The sequence below is a fragment of the Hipposideros armiger genome, unplaced genomic scaffold (assembly GCF_001890085.2).
Source record: "Hipposideros armiger isolate ML-2016 unplaced genomic scaffold, ASM189008v1 scaffold_444, whole genome shotgun sequence".
Lineage (NCBI taxonomy): Eukaryota > Metazoa > Chordata > Mammalia > Chiroptera > Hipposideridae > Hipposideros > Hipposideros armiger.
Window position 1 is genome coordinate 154110 of NW_017731794.1, and position 25554 is coordinate 179663.

The window sequence follows — 25554 nt, forward strand, 5'->3', positions numbered from 1 at the left end:
GTCATTATTTGCAAATGACGTGATACTATAGAGAGAGAACCCTAAGGATTCCACCAAAAAAAACCAAAAAAACAAAAACTATCAGAACTGATAAATGAATTCAGTAAAGCAGCAGGATACAAAATATTCAGAAATCTGTTGCATTTTTATACACCAATAATGAACTACCAGAAACAGAAATTAAGAAAACAATCCTATTTACAACTGCATCAAAAAAAAATAAAATAAAATAACTAGGAATAAATTTAACCAAGAAGGTAAAAGACCTATACTAGGAAAATTATAAGACAATAAGAAAAAAATTAAAGAAGCTACAAATAAATGGAAGCATATACTTTGCTCATGGTTAGGAAGAATTAACATTATTAAAATGTCTATACTACCCAAAGCAATCTGTAGATTCAAAGTAATCCCTATCAAAATACCAATGGCATTTTTCACAGAACAAGAATAAATAATCCTAAAATTTATATGGAACCATAAAAGATCCCCCAAAAGCCACAGCAATCTTGAGAAAAAAGAACAATGCTGTATATCAAACTGTACTACAAAGCTACAGTAATCAAAACAACATGGTATTGGCATAAAAACAGACACATAAATCAGTGGAACAGAATAGAGAGCCTAGAAATAAACCCACACCTATATGGTCAATTAATCGATGAAAAAAAGGCAAGAATATAAAATGCAGTAAAGACCATCTCTTCAACAGATGGTGTTGGGAGACCTGGACAGATACATGCAAAAAAAAAGAAAAAGAAAGAAAAGAAAAAAGAAACTAGACTACTTTCTTACACCATGTACAAGAATAAACTCAAAATGGATTAAAGACTTAAATGTAATACCCAAAACCATAGAACTCCTAAAAGAAAAAAACATAGACAGTAAACTCTCTGACACTGCTCTTAGTAATATTTTTTCTGTTATATCTCCTCAGGCAAGGCAAACAAAAGAAAAAATAAACAAATGGGACTACACCAAACTAAAAATTTTTTGCACAGTGAAGGAGGCCATCAACCAAACAAAAAGACAATCTACTGAAGGGGAGAAGATATTCACCAATGACACATCCAATAAAGGGCTAATATATAAAAATTTATAAAGAACTCACAAAACTCAATGCCAAAAAACAAATAATCCAATTAAAAGATGGGCAGAGCACCTAAAGAGACATTTCTCCACAGAGAACATACAGATGGCCAATAGACATATGAAAAGATGCTCAACATCACTAATCATCACAGAAATGCAAATTAAAACCACACTGAGATATCACTTCACACCTGCCAGAATGGCCATCATCAATAAATCAACAAACAAATGTTCGCAAAGATGTGGAAAGAAGGAAACCCTCATGCACTGTTGGTGGGATTGCAAATTGCTGCATCCTCTAAGGAAAACAGTTTGCAGTTTTCTTTAAAAAATTAAAAATAGAACTACCTTAAGCCCCAACAATTTCACTTCTGGGTATTTATCCAAAAAAATCCAAAACACTAATTCGAAAACATATGCCAGGTGTGCCAAAAAAAGTGTATACACATGACTTATATTCATCTTTTGTTATCGGTATATATTGAGTTTTACAATTTTAATACAGTTTTATTTTTCCTTTCTTAAAATGTGTATACATTTTTTTGGCACCCTCTGTACGTATTGCTATGTTCACTGCAGTGTTATTTGCAATAGCTAAGATATGGAAGTAACCTAAGCATCCATCAGTAGACAATTGGATAAAAAAGAAATGGTACATGGACAGAGGGTGCAAAAAAAAATGTATACACATTTTAAGAAAGAAAAAAACTATTAAAATTGTAAAACTCACTATATACCAATAACAAAAGAAAACTACAAGTCATGTGAATACATTTTTTTGGCATCCCTGGTATATACAGTAGAATATTACTTGGCCATAAAAAAAGAATGAAATCTTACTATTTGCAACAACAGATGGACCTAGAGGATATTATGCTAAGTGAAATAAATCAGACAGAGAAAGACAAATACCATATGATCTCACTTACATGTGGCGTCTAAAAAAACAACAAAATAAATAAACAAACAAAACAGAAACAGGCTCATAGATACAGGGAACAAACTAATGGTTGCCAGATGGGTGGTGGGTTGTGGGGCTGGGTGAAAAATGTGAAGGGCCTAAGAAGTACACTGAGTGATGAAGAAACTTCATCCCACTGAAATTCCTTTGGCATTTGGGGTTTTATTTTTCCCCTTTTCTTCTTCATCCTCCTCAACGAGAGCCTTTGCTGACTCCAATGATGAGACGTGCTGCCCAGGGGCCGTCCCCGCAGCCAAGGTTGCCTGTCCAAGACCACACAGTCCTTCCTCCCTGGCCTTGGCCAGGTAAGTCTCTAGATGGGGTGGGGAGGGTCACTTCGTTCAAGTGATCGTTTTATTTTATTATATGTGTTTTGAATTTGAGCCATACTGCACATATCAAGGAAAGTGTCTTTAAAAGAAAATAAAACAAAAAACCCTGATCTACATTTGGGGTTACGATAAGGCAACCGAAGAAATGCAATCTCAGGTATCTTGCTTTAAGTTGTAACTCCCTTTCCCCAGGAGAAGGAAAATCGTGCTGTTGGATCAGTGTACAGATTTGTACGTATATACTCATTTTTACAGAAACCTTTGGGCACACATAAGTAATCATTGTGTACAAATTGTCCAAGTGCTTCTATAGCTAATGTCAGTGGAGTAAATATTTGACAGGCCATAACTTAAGACTGCTGCCTTGTCTTTATTACATGTAGATTTTGAATTATGTGACCAGTGATTTGGGTTTTATTTTATATTTTCAGGGTTGGCCATTAATAACAATTAATGTCCCTCTTATGGAACAGTCCTATTTGTACCTCAATAAATGCAATTTTTTTCCCTCTTGTTTGCCTTACAACCCTTTTGATACACTTAGAAGTTGATTGCCTTTTTCTTTGATGGTAATATTTCTTAGTGTCTTAAACTGGAACATATCTTGCCTCATGAAGCTTTAAACTATTTTAAATTTCTCCCAAATGAAGTGCTCTCTAACATTCTTTTGGAATCGCGTCACTGCCAATCTTATGTCAGCTATACTGTTCTTTCTCGTATGATTTTCTGTTGCACCTTGGAATTAAATCTTCATATCTTTCCCACCTAAAAATATCTGAATGTTTACATGAATAAATTTTATAACACTTAAAAATAATGCAATTAGAAATAAAATCTTAAAACTTTTTTGGAGAATTTGACACATTTCTTCTAAATAAAAAATAATAATAATCATGGTAACAGAGGAGAATTAACCTACCAAGTAGTAAAACATACCCTAAAAACTACAGTAATTTTAAAGGGGTGAAGTTACCAGAGGAAGGAGCAAATAGATCAAAGAAATAGAATAAGGAGTGCAGAAACAGACACCTGTGTAAATGGGAATTTAGTGTACAAAAAGTGTGATATTCAAATCAGTATATGAAAATTGCGTGTACCAGTTATCTTTTTTATGGAGAAACACATCCCAAAAAAATGCTACACATTAAAATAAGAGTCACATATTTAATTCATGACTTGGTGGTTTGGCAGATTGGGCTGGAGTAAGCTGGGTGGTTCTTGGGAACTGGGCCAGACTTAGCTGACCTTAACTCCTGGGTCTGTGGTCAGCTGGTGGGTCAGCTGGAGCTAACTGGTTTAAAATGATCTTACGCATACGAGTATGTCTCACGATTCACTGGGCTGATTTGGTCTTATTTATATGGCAGCAGAGTTCTAAGAGCAGCAAATGAGTAAGCCTCAATGTACAAAAGCTTTCCAAGTCTCTGCTTCCATCATGCTTGCAACATGCTTGCCAAAGCAAGTCACATGTCCAAGCCCAGTCAGGGGAGGGGGGCGCTACCAAAGACCTTGGATACAGGGAGGAGTGAGCAAATTGGGGCCATTACCCCAATCAATCCATCATAATAAATTATTCAATAAATGATGCTGGGAGAATTGAACCATTTGGGTAGAAAGTAGGTTAGATTCCTATTTTATTCCAAAATAAATTCCAGATATAGTAAATATTAAATGTAAAAATCGCTATATTTGCGTAACGAAGTTGACAAATGACAATGTAGAGAAAATATTTGCAAAAATATATGTGGACAAATGACAATGTAAAGAATTAAAAGCCATAATATAAAAGAGATCTTTGAAATAAATACAAGATAACACCTCTGTTAAAGCGGGGGGGAGGGAATATAAATAAACAATTCATAGAAGAAATACAAATGGACATTAATCAAAAGAATATATGGCCAACATCAGTAATGATCAAAGGGATACAAATGAAAACAAAACCAAGGTATTAACTTTTGCCAATTATTTTGACAAAATTTAATGGTTAATGTCAAGTGCTAAAGAGTGTGTGGGAATAGATACCCTCACATGTTAGTTAGGATATAAATTGGCATAAAATTCCTAGAAGGCAAATTAGCACTATATAACAAAAATGTTCATTTGCATACCCTTTAATCTATAAATTCAATTTCTGAGAATTTATTCAAAGGGTCATAAGTGTGAAAGAAGTAGATAAAATGTATGTATAAAAGTATTATATGACAGCCCATTTTTAAAAAGCTGAAAATTATAAACAACCAACCAACCTTTCCATTAATACAATTAAGTCATGATGTATATATGCAATGGAATAATATGCATTAAATGCATAATAGATCTTATGTATTGATACTGAAATATTTCCACAATAATTTATTGAGAGACATATGTAAATTAAAGAATATATGACCCAAGTAATGTATAAATTTTTGTCATTTGAATTAAAAAATATGGAAGAATATTTACCAGACTACAGGGTTTGTTTTTTTGGTGTTGTTTTTTTTTTACTTTCTGTATTCTGTTCACAACTTTTTTTACAGTAATAAGCTAACAACAAAAATATGTATTTTGCAATTCAATTAATAATATTATTGTGCTTTAAAAAAAAATCACCTCAAAAGAATTCCCTGACAACAAATATTTGTTATGCTACAGCATTCTGGTGATTTTCAACAATGTAGTTAAAAGTCTGTGAACTCTGAAGACAGACATTGGAATCACGGACAAAGCAAAATGCTGCTCCTGGTAACTAACAACGGAGAAGATAAAATTTTGAAGGCCTCCAGGAAGAGAGGGCATTAAAAGAAAAGAAATGAGGGCCAGCCGAGTGGCTCAGTTGGTTAAGAGCTCACTCAAGAGTTTGAGCTCTGAGCAACGGCGGTTCAATGCCCAGCCCAAGCTGAGCAGCCGCTGAGCTGCCAACAGGTGGCAGAATGGCTCAGTTTAAAAAAAGAAACGAAACGAAACGTAAAGCAGAGTAAAAGCTGTAGTCTCATGAGAGGCCTTTAGCTCCCAGCCATTCAGTGGGCCTGAAATGAGATGAAGGTGGTTAAGACTGAGAGAAAAGAAGGGACATTGGGAATCCAGTCTTTCAGTGAAGCCTGTCTACAATCTGTAAATCTCTGCGTTATCTATGAGTGTCCAATTTCCGTCCATCTCCATATGATACAAGCCAATTAGGAGTTATATAGGTGAACTAGCCATAAATTTATGGTCCTAACTAATTATGTAAAGTCATTTTGCACTTCCATTAATGCCAGAGCTGATCTGAGCACTGATGAAATCTCTCTTTTCAGGAGGAGAAAATGTGCCACATCATAGGAGGGCGAGGGTTTGCAGCAGAGGCCAACAACCACATGTTTATAACTGCTTAGGCACAGTTCCACATTGACCAGATGGTTAATTCATAAATTTGGAAATAATTGCCATGAGGAAATAAAGGCCTCATAAGTCAACTTACCAAAGGGCCAAACTCAATGACATTTATTAAACATGAAAAAGATTTATAGATGCAGGAGGTATGCTGCCTGGCAAACAGGATGAACTGATAGTGACCCAAAATGGCTATTTCATTTTGAAGTCACATTTGAATTCCGTGTTCTTCTAGCTTATCATTTTTCAAATAAGAACACTGCTCACTGGGACGTGCTATCTCAGCTGTAAGTTTTCCATAGGGAAAATGTGTAGTGGGAAAAGCACAGATTTTAGCATCTGAATCTGCATGCCAATATCTTCTTCTGAAAAATGGGCAAAGTGGGACTGGCCGAGTGGCTCAGTTGGTTAAGAGAGCGAGCTCTAAGTAACAGCATCACCGGTTCGATTTCCACGTTGGCCAGTGAGCTGCGCCTGAGCTGAGCTGCTGCTGAGCTGCCAACAGGTGGCAGGATGGCTCAGCTGTTGAGAGCATGTGCGCCTAACAACAAGGTGGCCAGTTCGACTCCCACATGGGATGGTGGGCTATGTCCACCTGCAACTAAGATTGAACTCGGCACCTTGAGCTGAGTGGCCCTGAGCTGCCAGTGGGTGGCTGGATGGCGACTAGATGGAGCTGAGTTAGCCGCGCCCTCAACAACTAAGATTAAGGACAACAACTTGACTGTTCTCCTTCCCCAATTCCCCAACACTGTTCCCCTTCCCCAATTCCCCAATTAAAACATAAATAAAATAAAAAAAAAGAATGGGCAAAGTATTATTCGCTTCATAGGATGCTATGAGGATTAAATGAGACAATGATATATACAATAGATAGAGTCTAGAATGTTATAAATATTTAGTGACGGGTTTGCTTTCCCTTCCCTTCCTCTGGCCATTCCTCCTTCCTTCTATGACTTCCAGGGTCTTCGCTAGTTATCCACATCTTCCCAATCCTTCAAAACCCCGCTCAAAACTCACCTCCTACATGAAGTTACTTTTTCTTTCTTCTCTTTTAATGTCTGTACCTCATGAGTTACTTGGATGCTTGGAGGATGGGAAAAAATTCTTTGGTTCTCTGAACAGTTACTAAACTCCTATTCTGTGGCCAAACATGGCTTTAACTCTTCACCTTAGAAGTTCCCATGCTCTGAGACATTCCCCTAAACTTCTTTATCTCCCCGACAGCACCTAACATATGACAACATTTCATAATTAATTATGGGCTTAAAGTGCTTAACTGAGAGATTTTATGTAAGGCACCCTAAGTGTTTTCATAAATATTTTAATATAATTAAATGTTTCTGTAAAAATCTCCTATGTGTTTCTGAGGCTTGAACTCTGGTTCCATGAGGTTTACACGAAACCTCCATATACTAATACTTATTTCAGGCGATGTGTTGGATAAAATGGTTTTGTATAATCGAAGAACATAATATACATATATATATATATATATATGTATATATATATATATGTTTTTGAACATTTACTGTAAACTTTTACTTTAAAAAATAAATGGTTTACTTAAAAATATACTTTGACTTAAAAAGTAAATGGTTGAATATATATTATAAACATTGACTTAAAAATGAGAGTTATTTTTTAAATCTACTTTTGGAAATTATATTTTGCTTGCAAATTTTATTTAGTAACTATAAATCTTTATGTTTTCCATTAACCTGATGAAAAAGACAACAAGAGCCATCTAGGCATTGTACCACCATTTTTGTTATCATTATATAACAGCTGTATCTCATAGAGAAACAGCTTTCATCCCCTGGCAGTAAAATGATTCTAAATTCACTCTTTATTACCTAGATATTTAATTTTTAGTTTTAGATTTTCTATTCATGCCATGAATGATTAAGAGTGAATACCACTAGGTTGAAATTGTTGTTGTCACTATGGTAAACAATATGGAGGTTCCTCAAAAAGTTAAAAATAGAATGACCCAGCAATTTCACTTTTGGGTATTCATCCAAAGAAATCCAAAACCCTAATTTGAAAAGATATATGCACCCTTATGTTCACTGCAGTATTATTTACAATAGCCAACATATGGAAGCAACCTAGGTATCCATCAATAGAAGAATGATAAAAGATGTGGTGTGTATATATATATATATAATATACATAATAATATACATATATAATATACATAATACATAGATAGTTGAATATTACTCAACCATAAAAAATATGCAATCATGGTATTTGAGACAACACAGTAGGACTTATAAGGATATCATGCTAAATGAAATAAGTCAGAAAGATATAAATACCATATGATTCAATTACATGTGGAATCTTAAAAAAAATTAAGACACAAACTTATAGATACAGAAACAAATTGATGGTTGCCAGATAGGAAGCAGGTTGGGCAAAAAAAGGTAAAGGGGTTAAGAATTACAAATTGCCAGTTATAAAAACAGTCACAGGGATGTAAAATAAGCATAGGGAATATAGTCAATAATATTGTAATAACTATGTATGGTATCAGGTTATGGTTACTATGGGTACTAGACTTATCAGGGTGATCACATCACAATGTATATAAATATCTAATCACAATGTATACCTGAAACTAATATAGCATTGTATGTCAACTATAATTGAAAAATAATTTTAGGGCCGGCCGAGTGGCGTGTTGGTTAAGAGCTGGCTTGGGATGCCAGCTCTGAGCAGCAGGGCCCCCAATTCGGATGCCATATGAGGGCCAGTGACACTGCCCTCTACAGGTGAGATGGTGAACAACAGCTCGACCTGGAGCTGGGCTGCTGTGAGTCCCCAGCGACGGTGTAGGCTGCAGCCCCTGCTGCAGTGGACTGCTGTAAGCTTCCATGTGTTGCTGGCAGCCAGTGTGAGCGGTCGGCAGCTGGTGTGAGCTGCCAAGAGCCGCTGTGAGCAGCTGTCCAGAGGCCGGTGACCGATTTGCCTCACCCAGGAAGAGCGCAATGATAATACCAACATGGGCCAGTGAAGCAACATCCTCCACAACTAGACTGAAGAACAAGAGGATAGCAACTTGTCGGTTCCCCTTCCCCCAATTGCCCAGCGCTGTTCCCCTCCCCCAATTCCCCCAATAAAATCTTTAAAAAAATAAAAATAATAATTTTTAAAAACACATTAAAAAGAACAAGTGGATACCACCAAAGACTACTCCAGAACATTTCATGTTGACTAGCCCTTAGTTAGAAGGATATGGAAGAATAAGCATTCGGTTACCCAAATAAATAACTGAGTGATTTTTTATTAAGTGATGAGGATGATTTCCGCAAGCAAGATCTGGGAACAGGGACAGCAGCAGATCTCTGCTGGAAGGACAAAGAGCTGAATACAGACTAGAGGGTAAGGATAAATTGGATGAGTAGTGCAGTGATTCAAGCCCAGTTGGCATGAATCATTTCAGCATTTATGTTAAAGAAGAAGAAGGAGAAGGAAGAAGAGGAGGAGGAGGAGGAGGGGGAGGAGGAAGAGGAGGAGGAGGAGGGCGAGGAATATAAAGAGCAGGTGAATAGTCAGAAATCAGATTAACTCTGTTCAGATGAGACCAATTGTTACATGAAATATTCTGAAGAGTGGCAAAGACTCAGACAATAGAGTTAGAAAGCATTTGGTAATCAAGAAGGAATGTTCAAACATGCATATATATATATATATATATATATATATATATATATATATATATATATATATATAAACACACAGGGTGTGGTTGAAATAACCTAGACTGGGCATCAAAAGAAGGTCAAACGTCACTCTGGTCTTGGTTACCCCTCTGAGGCTTATTTCTTCCTCTGTAAAACGAAGGAAGTAATATCTGAGCACTGAATTGAGGGGAGTAAATGGGTTCATGGGAAAACCCTTTATAAATTCTAAAATGTCTATATACAGTATTGGTTTGTTTCTAAGTTATCTGCAGGTTCCTATCTGCTCCTCCTGACCCCTTCTTTCCTCCTTCAAGGATGGGTCAAGGTTAAGGGCAAGGGCATTTTATCGACTGTTGGTGGTTAAGAGGTGGAGCTTTCCTTGTGTGAGAAAATGAAGGACTAAAGCTAGATCAACAGTACAGTGAATTACCACCATTGATCTGAATACCATAATTTCAGGTATGTATCTTAAATTTTCATTAGCTTTATAAGCAGCCAAACCAGTTTGACAGCCTATATTAAACTTGTATTCATATACAAGTATAAACTTTACTCTTTCTAAAAATCACAAATCCTTATTTCATACTTAAGCTACTGATATTTAAAACCAATGTACAACATTTTTATTCCAATTAAATTATATCCTGTTGACTGTACAGCTTGCGTCCAGCCAGCTGAAATCTGGCATCCTAAGTATTAGTCTACCGTCCTAAATTTGCATCATTCATGAGAGACAGCATCTTCGATGGAGAAGCTTGAAATCAAATACAGTGGTAAACTTAGCCTGGTAAACACTGCATCCTAGCTAGCCCCCTTGGAGATTTATAATACACATTATGATAATGAAAGCTCTGATAGTCTACAATAAAGAGATCTCCTTAACTGTGTTTAACCTTGTATTTCCCTTTTTTTTTTTACCATGGAAAATGCTTTAGGAAATTTTGGTGTTAATCGGGGATGGAATACTAGGTTGCCATTAAAAAGAATACGGTTAGACATATTGTACTGACACGTAAACATATTCAAGATATATTATTACGGTAAAAAAAGAAAAAGTAAACAAGTCCAAAACAATAAGCATAGTCTAACTACATTTTAAATGAATTATATGTGTGCGTGTACATAAATACAGAAGCAAGTATATATAGAAAAGGCTGTAATAATAAACACCTACTGTTTTCAGTGGTTATCTCTGGAAATATGTACAAAACCTATTGCAATGGTGATGAAAGTCAATAAACAAGGCTTTGTGGGATGAGTTGAACAGATTTGAAACATTTGATGGAAAATATTTCCCACGTGGTTTATTCAGATAAGAATATGGACACTGTGTAGTCTATTTTTTACAACCTGCCTTGACTGACATGATGTTAAGGTAAACAGAGATGCAACCTCAAAAAAGTATTAAAGATTAAAATAAGAGGGCATTGCAGAGCAGTGCAAAGAACTGGCTTTGATGTTGGTTAGTTCTGGGTTCAAATCCAAGATCCTCCACTTTCTCTTTAAAGCTCAGTTTCCTGTTTGTAAAATAAGGTTGTTTAAGACTCGACTGGAAAATAAAGAGTAAAATATCTGGCTCAACGTTTACATTTAACATTTTTCCTTTATAACAATTTCCTGAATTGCTTTTAGGAGCAGGCTAGAAATCAGAAAACTGAGAGCTCTGTCAGACATGAATCCAAAAGATGGGCTTGGAATCCAAGAAAAGCCGTTTCAGTTTCCTTCTAAGCAAGTATTATGTTAATACTAACAACTCTGTGTACTAGCGAGCATGAGTGGAAGAGGTCCTGACAGTGACTCAAAGCTGTGCTCCATGGTCCTGGCTTGTAACCCCTGAATCCTTACAGAGGCAGCTGAGCTGTTCTGGCCACAGAAACATTAATCCCAGTTCAAGTGAAATTAGAGCCAAAAATTTCAGACCCTCAGCAGCTACACAAAGTTTCATTTATGGGAACACTGTGCCTTAAAGGAGTCTTAATAAATACAATATCTTTCACAGGTTTCTACGAACATAATGAGATGAGCCACTAAACTTGAAAGATGAGAAAGAATCTAAAAGGGGAAAAAGAACTAGTTTATGAATGACCTAAGGCTTAGGGCAGCGAGAAGCAGTGCAAAGTAGTCATAGATTTGTGACTTTAAAAAGCGCAAGCCAAAAATCATGAGGGAAAAAAATTAAGATTTCAGGAAGCTTAACTAACAATAGATATTTTTAAGCACTAAATTTTAAAAAGGAGAGAATTTACCTCATTTAGCACCAGCTACATTGGTAATGTCTTAAGATGGATCGATTTGACCTTTTAGTGATTTTTATCAGGCCGTGGGAATCCTACTATAAACTCCTTAAAACTGTAGCCTTGTAAGAGAGTATCACTTCCAGGTATTCAGTGAATTGTATGTAATTTCCCAAGGACAATGGACTCAGGAAAGTTGTGTTCTGAGCTGTGGAGGTGGAGCTGTGTTGCCAGGGGAACAAAGTGGTATCAGGAATGAGTTTCTCAAAATCAGCCTCCATAAATGCTTCTTGTGATGAGGGGGCTGTGCTTCCAGCACCAACAATTCTAGGGAGACAATCTGTGTGTAAATCACTCCAGTTGAACAAATTTTTAAGCTGGCTAGTCCCTTTTATGTACAAGTAAGCACATGTCATCCACAGTCAGCACTGCTGAGGGGGACTATAGGGTTGTCGGAAAAGTCATGACGTATTTTGTCTGTTTTTCAAAGGCCATTCATTTATATAAAGAACAAAGATCAATCAATGATATATTGCCCATTTTGTTCGATAACCTTTTGTCATCTTTTAGTGAGCTTCATAATTTCTCGTTCATAAAAGGACCTGTCTTTATTTGCAAAAAACTGAACAAGGTGCTGATTTACAGCCTCATCTGAATTGAACATTATACCATGCAAGGAATTTTGAAGAGAGAGAAACAAGTGGAAGTCTGACGGCGCAAGGTCAGGCAAGTATGGTGGGTGTGGCAACACATCCCATCCAAGCTCCAGTAACTTTTGACCGGTGATCAAACTTGTGTGTGGTCTCATGTTGTCGTGATGGAACACAACTCCTTTCCAATTAACAAGCTCTGGACGTTTCTGGATGATGGATTCATTCAAACTGTCCAATTGCCGACAGTACTCATTTGAATTGATTGTTTGGTTCCTTGGTAGGAGCTCGAAAAACATGACACCTTTAAAATCCTACCTCACTGAGACCATAACCTTCCTCTGATGAATGTCTGTTTTCAATGTCGTTTGAGGTGAATTGTCACGTCAGGACTAAGACCGTTTGCGCACCACATTGTTGTCAACAATCCACTTCTTATCACCAGTTATCAGTCGCTTCAAAAAAGGATCATTTGGGCCGGCCGAGTGGCGCGATGGTTAAGAACTGGCTTGGGACGCCAGAGGGCCCCGGTTCGGATCCCACATATGAGGGCCGGTGCCAGCGTGAGCGGCCAGCAGCTGCAGTGAGCGGCCAGCAGCTGCAGTGAGCGGCCGTCCAGAAGCCAGCGACTGATGTATCGCCTCGCCCAGGAGGAGCGCAATGATGGTGCCAGCTTGGGCCAGTGAAGCGACGTCCTCCACAACTAGACTGAAGAACAAAACGACAGCAACTTGTCTGTTCCCCTTACCCCGATTACCCAGCACTGCTCCCATCCCCCAAATTCCCCAATAAAAATCTTAAGAAAAAAAAAAAGGATCATTTTACTGGTTCAGAAATAGGTTTCGGGACACATTTAGGGTTAGGGACAGTGCTAAGGTTAGAGTGAGAAACAGGGTTAGGGTTAGGGTTAGTGTTAAGGACATGGTTAAGGTTGGTATTAGGTACACGGTTAGGACAGGATTAGGGTTAGGTTTGGACCAGGATAAGGGTTAAGGTTAAGAACACTGTGAGAATTCGTGTTAGAGTTAGGTACACGGTTAGGGTTAGGAACAGGTTTAGAAATAAGGTTAAGGACAGGTTTAGTGTTAGTGACAGTGTTAAGGTTAGAGTTAGAAGCAGGTTAGTGTTATGGTTAGGGTTAGGGATAGTGTTATGGTTAGTGTTAGAGACACGGTTAAGTTTGGTATTAGAGACAGAGTTAGGACAGGATTACGGTTAATTTTGGGATAGAGTTATTGTTGAGCTTACGGTAAGGGTAGGGCAAGATTAGCGTTAAATTTAATGACAGAGTTAGGGTTAGGGACAAAGTTAGTGTTTGGGACACGGTTAGGGACAGGGTTAAGGTTAAGGACAGGGTCAGAGTTAAGGACAGTGTTAGGGACAGGGTTAGGGTTAGGGTGAGAAATTGGGTCAGGTTTAGGACAGGGTTAGGGTTAGATTAAAGGACAGGAGTAGGGTTAGGTTTGGGACAGGGTTTGGGTTAAGTTTAAAAACAGGTTTAGAATTAGAGTTATAGTTAGGTACTGGGTTGAGTTTTGGGGTAGAGTTAGGGTTGTGTTAGACTTAGGGTTTGAGTTAAAGACTGGCTTAGGGTGAGGGTTGGTGTCAATGTTAGAGACAGTGTTCGGACTAATGTTAGGGACAGGTTTAGAATTAGAGACAGGGTTAAGGTTAGTATTAGGGACAGGGTTAGGGATTGAATTAAGGTTAGGTTTATGGACAGGTTTAGATTTAGGGACAGTATTAGGGTTATGGTTAGTGTCAGGGTTAGGGTTAAGCTTAGATTTCAATTAGGGTTTGTTTTAGGGTTATAATTAGAGTTAGAATTTGAAACAAGGTAAGAGTAAAGGTTGGCTATTGGGTTCAGGTTAGGGCTATGGTTAGGGTTAGGAACAGTGTTCGAGTTAGGTTTAAAAACACTGTTAATGTTAGAATTAGAAACAGGGTTAGGGTTTGAATCAGTGACAGGATTAAGATATTAGGGTTAAGATTCAAGGACAGGGTTAAGGTTAGGGTTAGTGACACGGTTTGGGTTAGGGACAGGATTAGGTTTACGTTTAGGGACAGGCTTAGAGTGAGAGTAGGGACAGTGTTAGATTTAGGGTTAGGGACACTGTTAGGGTTAGGGTTAGTGACAGAGTTGGGTTAGCATTAGGGAAGGGTTAGGGTTCAAGACAGGGTTAGAAACAGTGTTAGGGTTAGGGTTGGAGACACTGTTAGGGCTAGGGTTAGGGACAGAGTTTGGATTAAAGTTAGGGCTAGGAAAACAGTTAGGTTTAAGGCCAGGTTTAGAAATAGGGTTGAGGGCAGTTTTAGGGTTAGGGACAGTGTTAAGTTTAGAGTGCGAAACAGGTTTAGGGTTTGGGTTAGTGTTAGGGACATGGTTAGCGTTGGTATTAAGGAAATGGTTAGAACAGGATTAGGGTTACATTTGGAACTGGGTGAGGGTTATTGTTAAAACGGGGTTAGAATTTGGGTTAGAGTTAGGTACAGGGTTTGGGTTAGGGGTAGGGTGAGGGTGAGTGTTAGAGTTAGAGTTGAGTTAAAGACTGGGCTAGGGTTAACGTTTGGGTTAAGGTTAGGGACAGTGCTATGATTAGGTTTATGTACAGGTTTAGGATTAGGATTAGGGACAGGGTTAGGGATAGAATTACGGTAAATTTATGGACAGGATTAGGATTAGGGACAGTTTTAGGCTTACAATTAGGGTCAGGGTTAGGATGAGGCTAAAAAAAACCGGATCGTTTTCCTCACATTTAAAGAGCATATTGCAGATGTTTATATGCACCGTCAAATGAACTTCTTTCAGTTCATGTGGAACCCAAATATCGAGCTTGCTTATGTATCACAGCTTCTTCAGGTGGTCATGAATGCTTGAATGATGGATGTTCAATGTTTCTGCAATCTCTCATGTCATGTAACTTGGGTCTGACTCGATCAATGTCTTTATTTTGTCGTCCTTGGTGGGCCTCCCCTGACCAAGAAGCGTCATTGAGATCAAAATCACCAGCACAGAATTTTGTGAACCATCATTGGCTCTGATGTTCTTGTAGAGCATTGTCACAATAAACTTTATACAACTTTTCACAAGCTTGACACGTGTTCTTCCCTTTATGGAAGTAAAACAATAAAATATGGCGAAAATGCAGAGTTTGGTCTTCCAACTTCAACTTGTAAAATCTCCAAAACTCAACCAAATAGCTCAATTTTTTTTAGAGTGAAGCTAGAACTGTCAGCTGTCAAATGACATAGCAATAACATAGATGCGAATGACTCTAGTACTTCCAAAAATGAACTAGTGCCATCTGTTGCAAAAATGCATCATGACTTTTCCGACAACCTAATATTTTGCCTTCTCCTAGTCTCCAGGTGAGGGATATTTTTTTCCCCCAAGCCTCTCTCTACCACTTATTTCCTCTGCTGTTGGTAAATTTAGAAAATATATTGATCTATCGCTTAGCTTCACTCCCCTCTTTCTCTCAGAGGGAATCTACCCTTCTGATCTTTCCTGCCTTAGTACTTACCCAGGTAAAGACATCAACCCTGGTCTGGACTGCCAGGGTCCAGGTGGGTAAATCAGGCTAATTCTAGGGTTCAGTAAGAGAACTATTTGTCTCCCTATTAACCCATATCCTGCAACCTGGCCTCTATTTATAATAAAGAGGATTTCTTTAGATTTTACACATTTTTAAAAAAATTGATCAAATTGGTAAGAGACTGGGTGGAAAAGATGGGTGCTCTGGTTGGAAGCCTCAGAAGCCCTAACAAGGGTGCTCAATTATGATGGATTTAATTTATCTCTAGCCCAAACCCCACATAATTTAAAGATTTATAACCTGATGCCTTTGGGTAGGCTCCAAGAAGTCCATGGACCCCCTGAAAATTTACAGAAATCTTTCATGTAAATGCATTTTCTGTCCCTAAGAAAGGTTTAAAAATACCACAAGTTATTGACAGCAATAAAAAAAATTCTACATAAATCTCAATGCCAGGTGCTTTCAGCAAACCTACCATTTTATATTATTCTCACTAAATCAAAGCTCCAAATATATATAAAATAAAAATTTGATTCTAGCTGTATTGCTTATGAATATAAGGCTTAGCTAAATACCTTAAGCAACAGAACCTCTTTATTATCTACATCTTGCCTATAGCAGGCAGTTTGTTTTGTTTTGCTTGCTTTTAATTTTTATGATAGCTCCTTGGCCAATTCATTACCATCTTCAAGATAAATAAAATAAAAAGATTTTCCTTAAGTATAGGGAGTTTGTTGGGTTTTGCTTGTGTTGTGAGGAAAGGCCACATATTGAACAGTTGGCTGCAAACTAAAAATTTACCATACAGACATAGAGAATAAAGGACTCCAAATCCTGCAAAATCTTGAATATTGAGTAAAATATAATCAAACACACAAATACACACACACACAGTATGTGTATACAAAAAGTATCCCCAAAAAGTGCCCTATAAAAAAACTGCAGGGCTTACCACGTGCAGGTCTAAATTCCATGATTGAGAAACTAACGTAAAAGTTTACCTCAATCCAGAGATAACCAGAGCAGAACCAACAGAAGCAAAGCCCAAATTGCTCAATAAACCCCAAACATTTGTGTTTCTCACATTAAAAACCAACCTAGCTAAAAATGAGCCAAACATTAAAAAATTACAAAACTCACAAAGAAGCAATCTGCCCTAATGGAGAGCCAGCAGATGCGACCACAGGAAAATTAACACCTCTAAGAACTCAAGATGGTAGAACAACCTGAGAGACTGTACAATCCCTATGTTAGAAGTCATATTAAAGGAAGGATAATAATAGCTAACATTTATTAGTGCTTAATTTGTAAAATAAATAAGTAAATCACTGACATTAATGGAGAGGTTAAATGGTTAAATCTATCTTTAAAAAGAGGCTAAATCTATCTTCAAATCAGACAGATTTGAAGAAATTAGTGGAAAGTCCACTATAGCTTCTCCAAACTATCACCAGAGGCTAAAGACTGCAGATGATGCTGGCTGGTGCTTAGGACAGGCAGGGAGGACAAGGACAGGGACAGACACTGGCCTTGGGCACCAAGCTGGGCCAGGTGGTCAAGGACATGATAATGATGTTCCTGAAGGAGGTCTCTCTCCTTTCCGTCCTTGACTTCTTCCTGGGGCCATTTCTTGAGGATTAGATACTAAAGATGACACCTTTACAGAGACATAAAAGGGGTAACCAGCAAACCAGCTCCAGGATATCTGTGAATAGTGGGAATCATAATGACTCATTGATCTAGATGTCGGATCCTCCAAGGAAGTGGCATCTGCCATTCATGAGTGCCATCATTTGAGCAAGGCATCCATTATCTGAGGCAGGACTACTTAGGAAACACATCAGCAAATCTACTCTCTCCTTGCAAGTTGGCTGGGCATGGTGGCTCTGAGCTTGTGCATCTGATCCCTTCTTTCCTTCCATAGTGACAATTTCTCTGTCTCTCTTTCCAACAGGCTGCTGTTAATCAAGAGTATTTTGCTGCCACCCTGGGTAAGTTGGCTAACGCCTCCTTTGATTCTATCTCTAAGACACAGCACAACATTCTCATTCTGACCTAGGAAGAGGCAACACTCAGTCTCCTGAGCAAGAATTTCCTGATCATCTTAAACATCCACACCTGGTGTCATCTCCAAATACTCGGGATTCTTCTGTGGCCACTGCATTTGTTTTATCAGCAAAATAAAGTGAATTAAATCTAAGGGAGGAAAAAACTACCTATACCAGGCAAGTGTTAAACAACAGAGACTTGGGGGGGGGGAAGTTGGTAAGAAAGATGAATAATAATGATAAAAAGGAAAATTTCACCAAAAAGATAAAACAATCCCAAACCTGTATGCACGTAAGATACAGCTTCAAATTTTTCAAAGCAAAAATTGACAGAACTACAAAGAAAATATGACAAATCTACAGTCTCATAGAAATTTTATAGGCCTCTGTCAGCAACAGATAATACAAACAGTCAATAAAGTAAATGATGTATAAGAGTAGAAAAACATTAAACTAGCAACTCCCAAATAATTCCCTGTGGAGAATAGACTAAGATCTCTGCCTGCTGTATGAAGACTTGCCCTGAGAGAGAATTGAAAACTACCAAGCTCCACAGGGACCAGCCAAATGAGGCCAGTTTCCCCTCGTGCCTAAGAAAATGTCAGGACTAGAAACCCCATTACAGGGTTTAAGAAATAACCCTACTAAGGGGGGAGGTGGGCGGTAGATGAGGGTAAAAGGGATCAAATATATGGTGATGGAAAGAGAACTGACTCTGGGTGGTTAACACACAATGTGATATACAGATGATGTATTATAGACTTGTATACCTGAAACCTATGTAACTTGACAACAATTGTCACCCCAATAAATTTTAATTAAAAAAAAAAGAAAGAACCGTACAAGGAAAATTGAGAGCCCACCTTGACACTGTAGAAAAATAGGGACCACAGCACTTAAAAAGGATGGGTTGGGGGTTCTTGAGCTGGGCACCCACAGACTCCAGGGAACTAAGTTTCCAGACTCTCAGTGGAATAGACGCTGTAGGTAAAGGCAAGAGGCCTCAGAGTAGATGAGCTGTGTCCGGTAGAAGTCTGATTAGGTCATATTGGGTGACTTCGCCACTCAAGCCTGGCCTGGTTGGTCATCTGAGTGGAGCAAATATTTCTGGGAAGAGAGAGTTTTGAACTTCTGCAGATCAAACTGAAGATTCCTTTCCCCTTCCTGTTCCCTAAGCAGTTTACAGGGAACAATAGACTTTCACAAGGTAGAGATTTTAGTTCTTAACACACCATGGCTCATTGCAATTAACCTCCTAGAATATCTCATTTTATAGCCAGGAAGCGGCTAATGAATCTTTAAAACAGTCTCTAAATAGATGCTGAAATTATTAACTCAACTAGGTTAATTCCGTTGTTCAGAAACCCAAAGATATGGGGAGGTACAATAGGTTTTCAGACAGAAGGTAGGTAGGAATCAAGTTTAGAGGCTCTACTCACACACAGAAGCTGTGTGTCTCCAAGCTCAGGTTACAGGAAACAAGGGCAGAGAGAGATTAAACGTCTGGTTTAGCCAGTGTGCTGACCAGCCCAGATTAGAACTCCAGGCTCCCTGAGCTACTTCCTCTATGTCACACTGCAGCCTTACTTCCTGTTTTTCTGCTCCACCTAATCATTACATGAACTTTGAAAACCAGTCACCAGGCTGAAGAATGTCAAGCCTTCAGGTAATTAAGGACATGGTTTATAAAGAGCCAAGAGAATGCAATTATTAAATATTAAAGTATTTCCCCATAAATAACGAAGATATGAACTCCAACTATTAGAATTAATATTCTACTTCATTTTGCATTTGGCTGCTAGTTTTATCAACACAAGATGTGTTTTGAGTGAGGCATGCTAAAGTGTTTTTTTTGTTTGTTTTTGGGTTTTAACTTTTCAGTAAAACGACTTGAAATGGCAAGAAATGAGTCAATCAATAAGCCAATCCAGATCCTATATGTTTTTGCTAGGGTCTTCAAAATGTATATTTATTTATAATTTTAATAACACATAATGGAAATCAGATAACTTTCATAAGAACTAAGGCATTTAACTCTTATAAAGGGCTAAAGACATTGTTATAACAGATGGCTTGTTCTGCCATATAGAGAGGGTGCCAAAATAATGTATACACATTTTAAGAAAGGAAAAAAACTGTACTGAAATTGTAATACTCAGTATATACCGATAACAAAAGATGAATACAAGTCATGCTTATACATTTTTTTGGCATCCCCGGTATTCATTTACTATATGTTCATTTCTGCTATTTGTTCATTTTTATGCTCTACAGCAGAGACAGGTAGTAAAACTTTTTCTGTAAAGGGCCAGAGTAACTACTTCCAGCTTGATGAGCCATATAATCTCTGTTGCAATTACTCACCTCTGCCACTATAACAACAGAGCAGCCATGGATGGAATGTATATAAATGAACATAGCTATTAAATTTGGCCCCAGGCTGTAGTTTGCCAGATCCTGTGTGACAGTATAGAATAGCTTGCCAAGTGAAGTATACAGTTTAAACCAACTGATTGACATTTTTGTATGCAATTAAATTTACCCAGCCTCTTCTTTATAACTTATTAGTATGACTTGTTTCACCCAGGAGAGTATACTATTTTGATGATGGGAACAATACTTTATTAATTTAATATATTCCTTGAACTTCATAGCAGACAACATGTCCCAGAGAAAAGAGTATGAGCTAACCTGTCAAACCGATCAGAACTCAAATTCTGGTCCTGCCATTAATCAACTATGTGACACTGGACAATTTATTGACTCTGAGCCTCCATTTCTTCATCTGTGAAAATGGAGATCATATCCACTCCATAGTGAGGATTATTTAATATAATATAGATTAAGCATTTTATAAACTTTCAAAATATGAAGAATCACCAAACCAGTGACTCAACCAATGGACGGCCTTACATTTTCCTCCACAAGGCTCTCCTTAGGATGATGCTTGAGAAAGAACACCTGTATCATATCAACAGGCGGATGATAACACAAGTTCCCGTGGCTCCCTTCAACTTACGTTACCACCTACGCTGGTGGTAACTGTTTCTACTCACATGCACACTAGGCAAGTGTTTGCTTTCTAAGATGATGCAGCAGGTACCGCTTGCCCTTATTGTGTAAATACTTAATCAACATGGCTCCAAGGGCTAACTCGAACTTAAACCCAATTTATTTGGGGGTGTTCCTGATCAACAATACACTGATGAAAGAAAGCTTGTTCTATGGCAACTACGGTGACTTACTGGGCATCTCAAGGTTACAGTATTGTGGAGCTTACAACCCCAATTTTACAAGATCTGAAGCAAGCGATGGGTGATCCAGGCTTCATGTGTCTGCTTGCTGATCATTAGGATCCAAGGGCATTATGTAGCTAGTATTCTTCCAATTAAAATGAAAATAAACAAGGTGAGTTTCAATAGCTAAAGACTGGAAGTGTGTAAGTTTGGTTAGGACAATGATGATCGAAAGAAACCCTGAAGGCCACAAGGCCAAGATCAGAGGTCACACCACCACAAAGCAAAAAGGAAGACGCTAAAAGGATGCTTGGTCAATGAGAACAGTCTGCCATGGTTTTATTTTACTCCTGGATGTTATAGAAGGGATCAAGTGAAATCTGAGAAAAGGAGTCTCCTTGTGCCTATGGAAGTGATACAATATGTTACAATGTCAAAGACACCATCATATTGCAATTTGTGAGCAGTCAAAGGGAGAAAATTTATTTTGGTCCTGCTAAGATTATACAATAGAACACATGAAAAGTAAGGGAATGACTAAAAATAAGCAATGAACACCTAAGGGGGAAAAAAGTTCCAAAAGATATGTTCTTTATAGATCACCAATTCGGGGGTGGGGAGTGGAGGAGGGGAGATCACTCTCACTGAAGCTGAATTTCATGAACACATTGATTCCCAAACTCCTCAGAATGCTTCTGGGCCACTGTCCCTACCAAGCAAGCCATCAGATTGCTGAGAAAGTCACGCTAATTCCAGTATTAGCTAGAGTGGCAGGTAATTCACAAGATAAATCGGCTTGAAGGAATATGTACAATGCATTCTACATCAAATATAAATTATTTTTAGAATATCCATGCCCCGTTTCCTTTTGCTAGCTCTTGGTTGAGAGCTTCAATCCATATATAAATATTGCTCCTGTCAGAGATCTGCTCACTGATGATACCTACTCTTCATTGAAAACCCTGGCACTTGTATTCATCTCATTTCATCTTCATCACAATCACTCAAGGTAGATTGTATGGCCATTTAAAAAATGAGGACAGTGAGCCTCTGAGAGTCTTGGAAAGTGACTGAAGACACAGAAGTAGTAACTCACAGAGCCAGGATTCAAGACCAAAGCTGTTGACAGCAAGTGTTTATGCCTTTTCAACTGTGTCACAAGCCACTGACATGTTTACTGACTATTGCTTTAGTGCCTGTCACAGAATGATGTTGACTTCCTGACAGGAAAGGTAAGTAAGTACCCATCAGCTGTTGACTCCTACTAAAAAGGAGTCTTAAATTACCAAAATTGTAGGAGAAAAACCTGAACAGGCTGCATTTGTGAAATGCACAAAACTTGGAAAGAACATAAACCAAGGAACTGGTTTTCTTGTGCTGTTCTTTTTTTAGCAGAATCAGGACTATAACTTGATTTCCTTTCCAGTCATCTTCCATCACTTCCTCCACCCAGAACAGAGCCTTCTCCAACCCTCTGGCCACAGAGGGGTCTCCAGCCCAGGATGACCAGCTATCTTCATAGAACCAGTTCTACTGAGTCTGCGCAAATCCTCTGCGCCCCACCCCCCCCAGAATTTTCTCAACCCATTTCTGGGGCACAATTTCTATTCCTAAAGGGCTTAAGGGCAGCAGTCGTATCTAAGAGAGACCATTGAACCTCCAATATTATAGCACTTAACAAAAAATGGAAAAAGTGTCTTTGTCTATATCAAAAAGAAAGGTTAAAAGCCCCCCAGGCCTCCTTCCTGGGAAGGCCTCAGCTCTCACCTTTGCTCTCCTTCATCACTTACACCTTCCTATCCTCCACTTGGACTTGGATCTTGTTTTTCTTGTTCAACTATTCACATTCCCAGACTTGTTAAGATGTCAAAAGAAAATGAGGGTAGATTTTATGTAACAGGCTCCAGGCCCCGCCCCAGCCCCAGCTTTGTTTTTTTTTTCTCAAAAACAGGTAGCTCAGCCTGTAGTGATGGACAAACCCTAAAGAAAGGGTCATCCTTTCCCTGTGCTTCTCCTTTCATTCGTCAGGGTTATTTTAAATTTTGATTATCACTGATATGTGTATTTTATTATCAGACAGTTGTTTATACAGACTAAGAACACTGAGACTGTCCTCCCAGATCAATGTGCCCAAAGACCAAAGTCATCTTTTTTCCAGCCACCACCACCCTTGCCCTGTGTCATCTATCTTCAGTTTGTACATGATAAGGCAAAAGGCTGTGGTTCCCGACTCTCCCCCACCACACAAATTACAGGGCGGCATATGGGGCTCTGCAGCCAGTCTGCCTGCTTTCCACTCAGCAGCCCTGTGACCACGTAAAAGCTCCTGACCTGCTGTAGGTCTCAGTGGCTCCATCCATCTAATGGGGAATATGGATAGAACCCACAGAGGTATTGTGAGGATGGCATTAAAGAATCCATGCAAGTTGCTTAGCTTAGTACCTGCATTTGTATGTATGTGCTCAATATAAATGACTGCTGTATCCTTATTCCCAAACATCCTTAAAGTCTCTGCATGTGAGAGGCCTGAGGGTCATGGTGCTTTGATTTTAATAAATGCTCAATCATAACAGATGTCTTCTTGTTAAAGAGTTTGAGTATGAGCTTGTTTTCAATGCAATGATACTTTCTACTGCTGGTTTTTGCTGGGACCTCACAGCGGTATGTCCGGCTCAGGAGTCAGCCTCACACATAAATGAATGTCATTAGTTCTAGCAAGATCACCCAGCCCTGTGGAAGCCAATCTTCTACCTACTTTGATCCCTGAAATCCCTTTATATGAGGTCAAAGTCCTTCATCCCTTAATTGCAAATAATTCTTAATCTATAAAAATTCCTGTTCTGGACAAACACCATATGATTTCACTTATATGTGGAATCTAAAATACTGAATGAACAAGCAAAGTAAACAGAAGTGGTCTCAGAAATATAGAGGAACAACTGATGGCTGCTAGTTGGGAGGGGGTGGGGATGAGGGAGAAGGGGACGGGATTAGACAGCATAAATATGTAACTACAATATTGCCACAGGGACATGAAAGATAGTTTGAGGAATATAATTAATAATGTTGTAAATATTTTGTAGGGTGTCAGGTGGTCACGTCTTGCTAGGGAGACCGCATCATGGATGGGGTAGAGGCTTGATCTCTGCACTGTATGCCTAAAGCTGATATTGTATAATATTGTATGTCAACTATAAGTGAATATATATATATATATATATATATATAGTCATGGGACGTGGAGTATAGTGTGGGAGTGGGGTCAAGGGAATTGTAATAGATATGTATGATATGGGGGGAAGTGGGGTGGCGGATTGGGGGAAGGGGGTTGTCACCTCAAGGGGTAAAATGTATAACTATTGCACTGTGTTGTACAGCTGAAACGAATTCTAAAAATGTGTATTTCACAATAAAAAATAATTTAAAAAAAATCCCCTTTCTGTACGCTGCACCTGCCCTGGCATAGGAACACTACAAACACAAATGATCCTTTGCTTCCTCCTAAAATTAGTCTCAGTGCCACTACAGTGAATGAAGAGGGAGTAGAGCCTTCCGGAAACACTGTATACTGCACATTCTTATCTGTCTGACTCTTCAGACAAAGATGGTAGCATTCTCTTCCCTATTGCCCCTTCTAAGTGTAAGAGTGGTAGGGAAAGACCTCCCCCCACCCCTTCTCTTTGTCATGGTTAACCCCATATAAACATGAACAAGGGGAATCAGCCATGTTTGGTCATCTAAGAAAGCTCAAAAGATAGACTGACAGTTCTGTGTGGGCGGTGTAAGGAGGAAAGTATCATCTCTGTAAAAGTTCCAAGATGTTCTCCAGGCCAGCCCCGACAATCTGTGTGTTAGTGAGCCATTATTGATCAAAGCAGAGAATAAACGTAGAAAGAGCCTGAGGCTGACATGATGGAGTGAGCACGCCAGGGCAGGCGGGCAGGATGGGGTAAACAAGGACAGAGAAAACAAGAGGGAAACGGGAGGGAGAGACGCTGGGACGCGATGAACTCTGCACCAGTCGCAGCGTCACGTAATCCCAATCCACGTGAGCACACAAGATTTACAAGTATTTCAAGCTCCTCTGTGTGACACTTTTGACAGGACACCATGGTAGGGTCTGAAGACGCTCCTCGTAAAAGTAGCTCAGCTATGGAATTTTAATTTCCTCACAAAGCCAAGAAAGTTGGAGACTAGGAGTGAAGAATTTAAAGGTGTTTGGGAACCAGAAGAACTGCGGGAAATACTATGTATTTTTCTTAACAGCTTTTAATGAGGGTTTCACTTCAGTGGATCGGGGCAATGAAGCTTAAAGTTTAATGAGAGAATATAGTTCTCTGCTGTTTACACAGTGTAGCTGTTCCTTATATCTACTTACTTTTTGCTGTTAGCTGTAAAAACATGCATCCTGCACAGATA

At 38.6% G+C, this 25554-nt stretch overlaps 1 long non-coding RNA gene across 1 annotated transcript in view; it reads right to left on the reverse strand.

Moving 5' to 3' along the window:
• LOC109394926 (uncharacterized) overlaps positions 1-19419 on the reverse strand; it is an 81537-nt gene extending 62118 nt beyond the window's left edge. Inside the window, exon 1 of the long non-coding RNA XR_002126552.1 lies at positions 19339-19419. This is a non-coding gene — a long non-coding RNA (uncharacterized LOC109394926). The remainder of the gene's footprint in view (positions 1-19338) is intronic.
• Positions 19420-25554: the final 6135 nt, after the last annotated feature.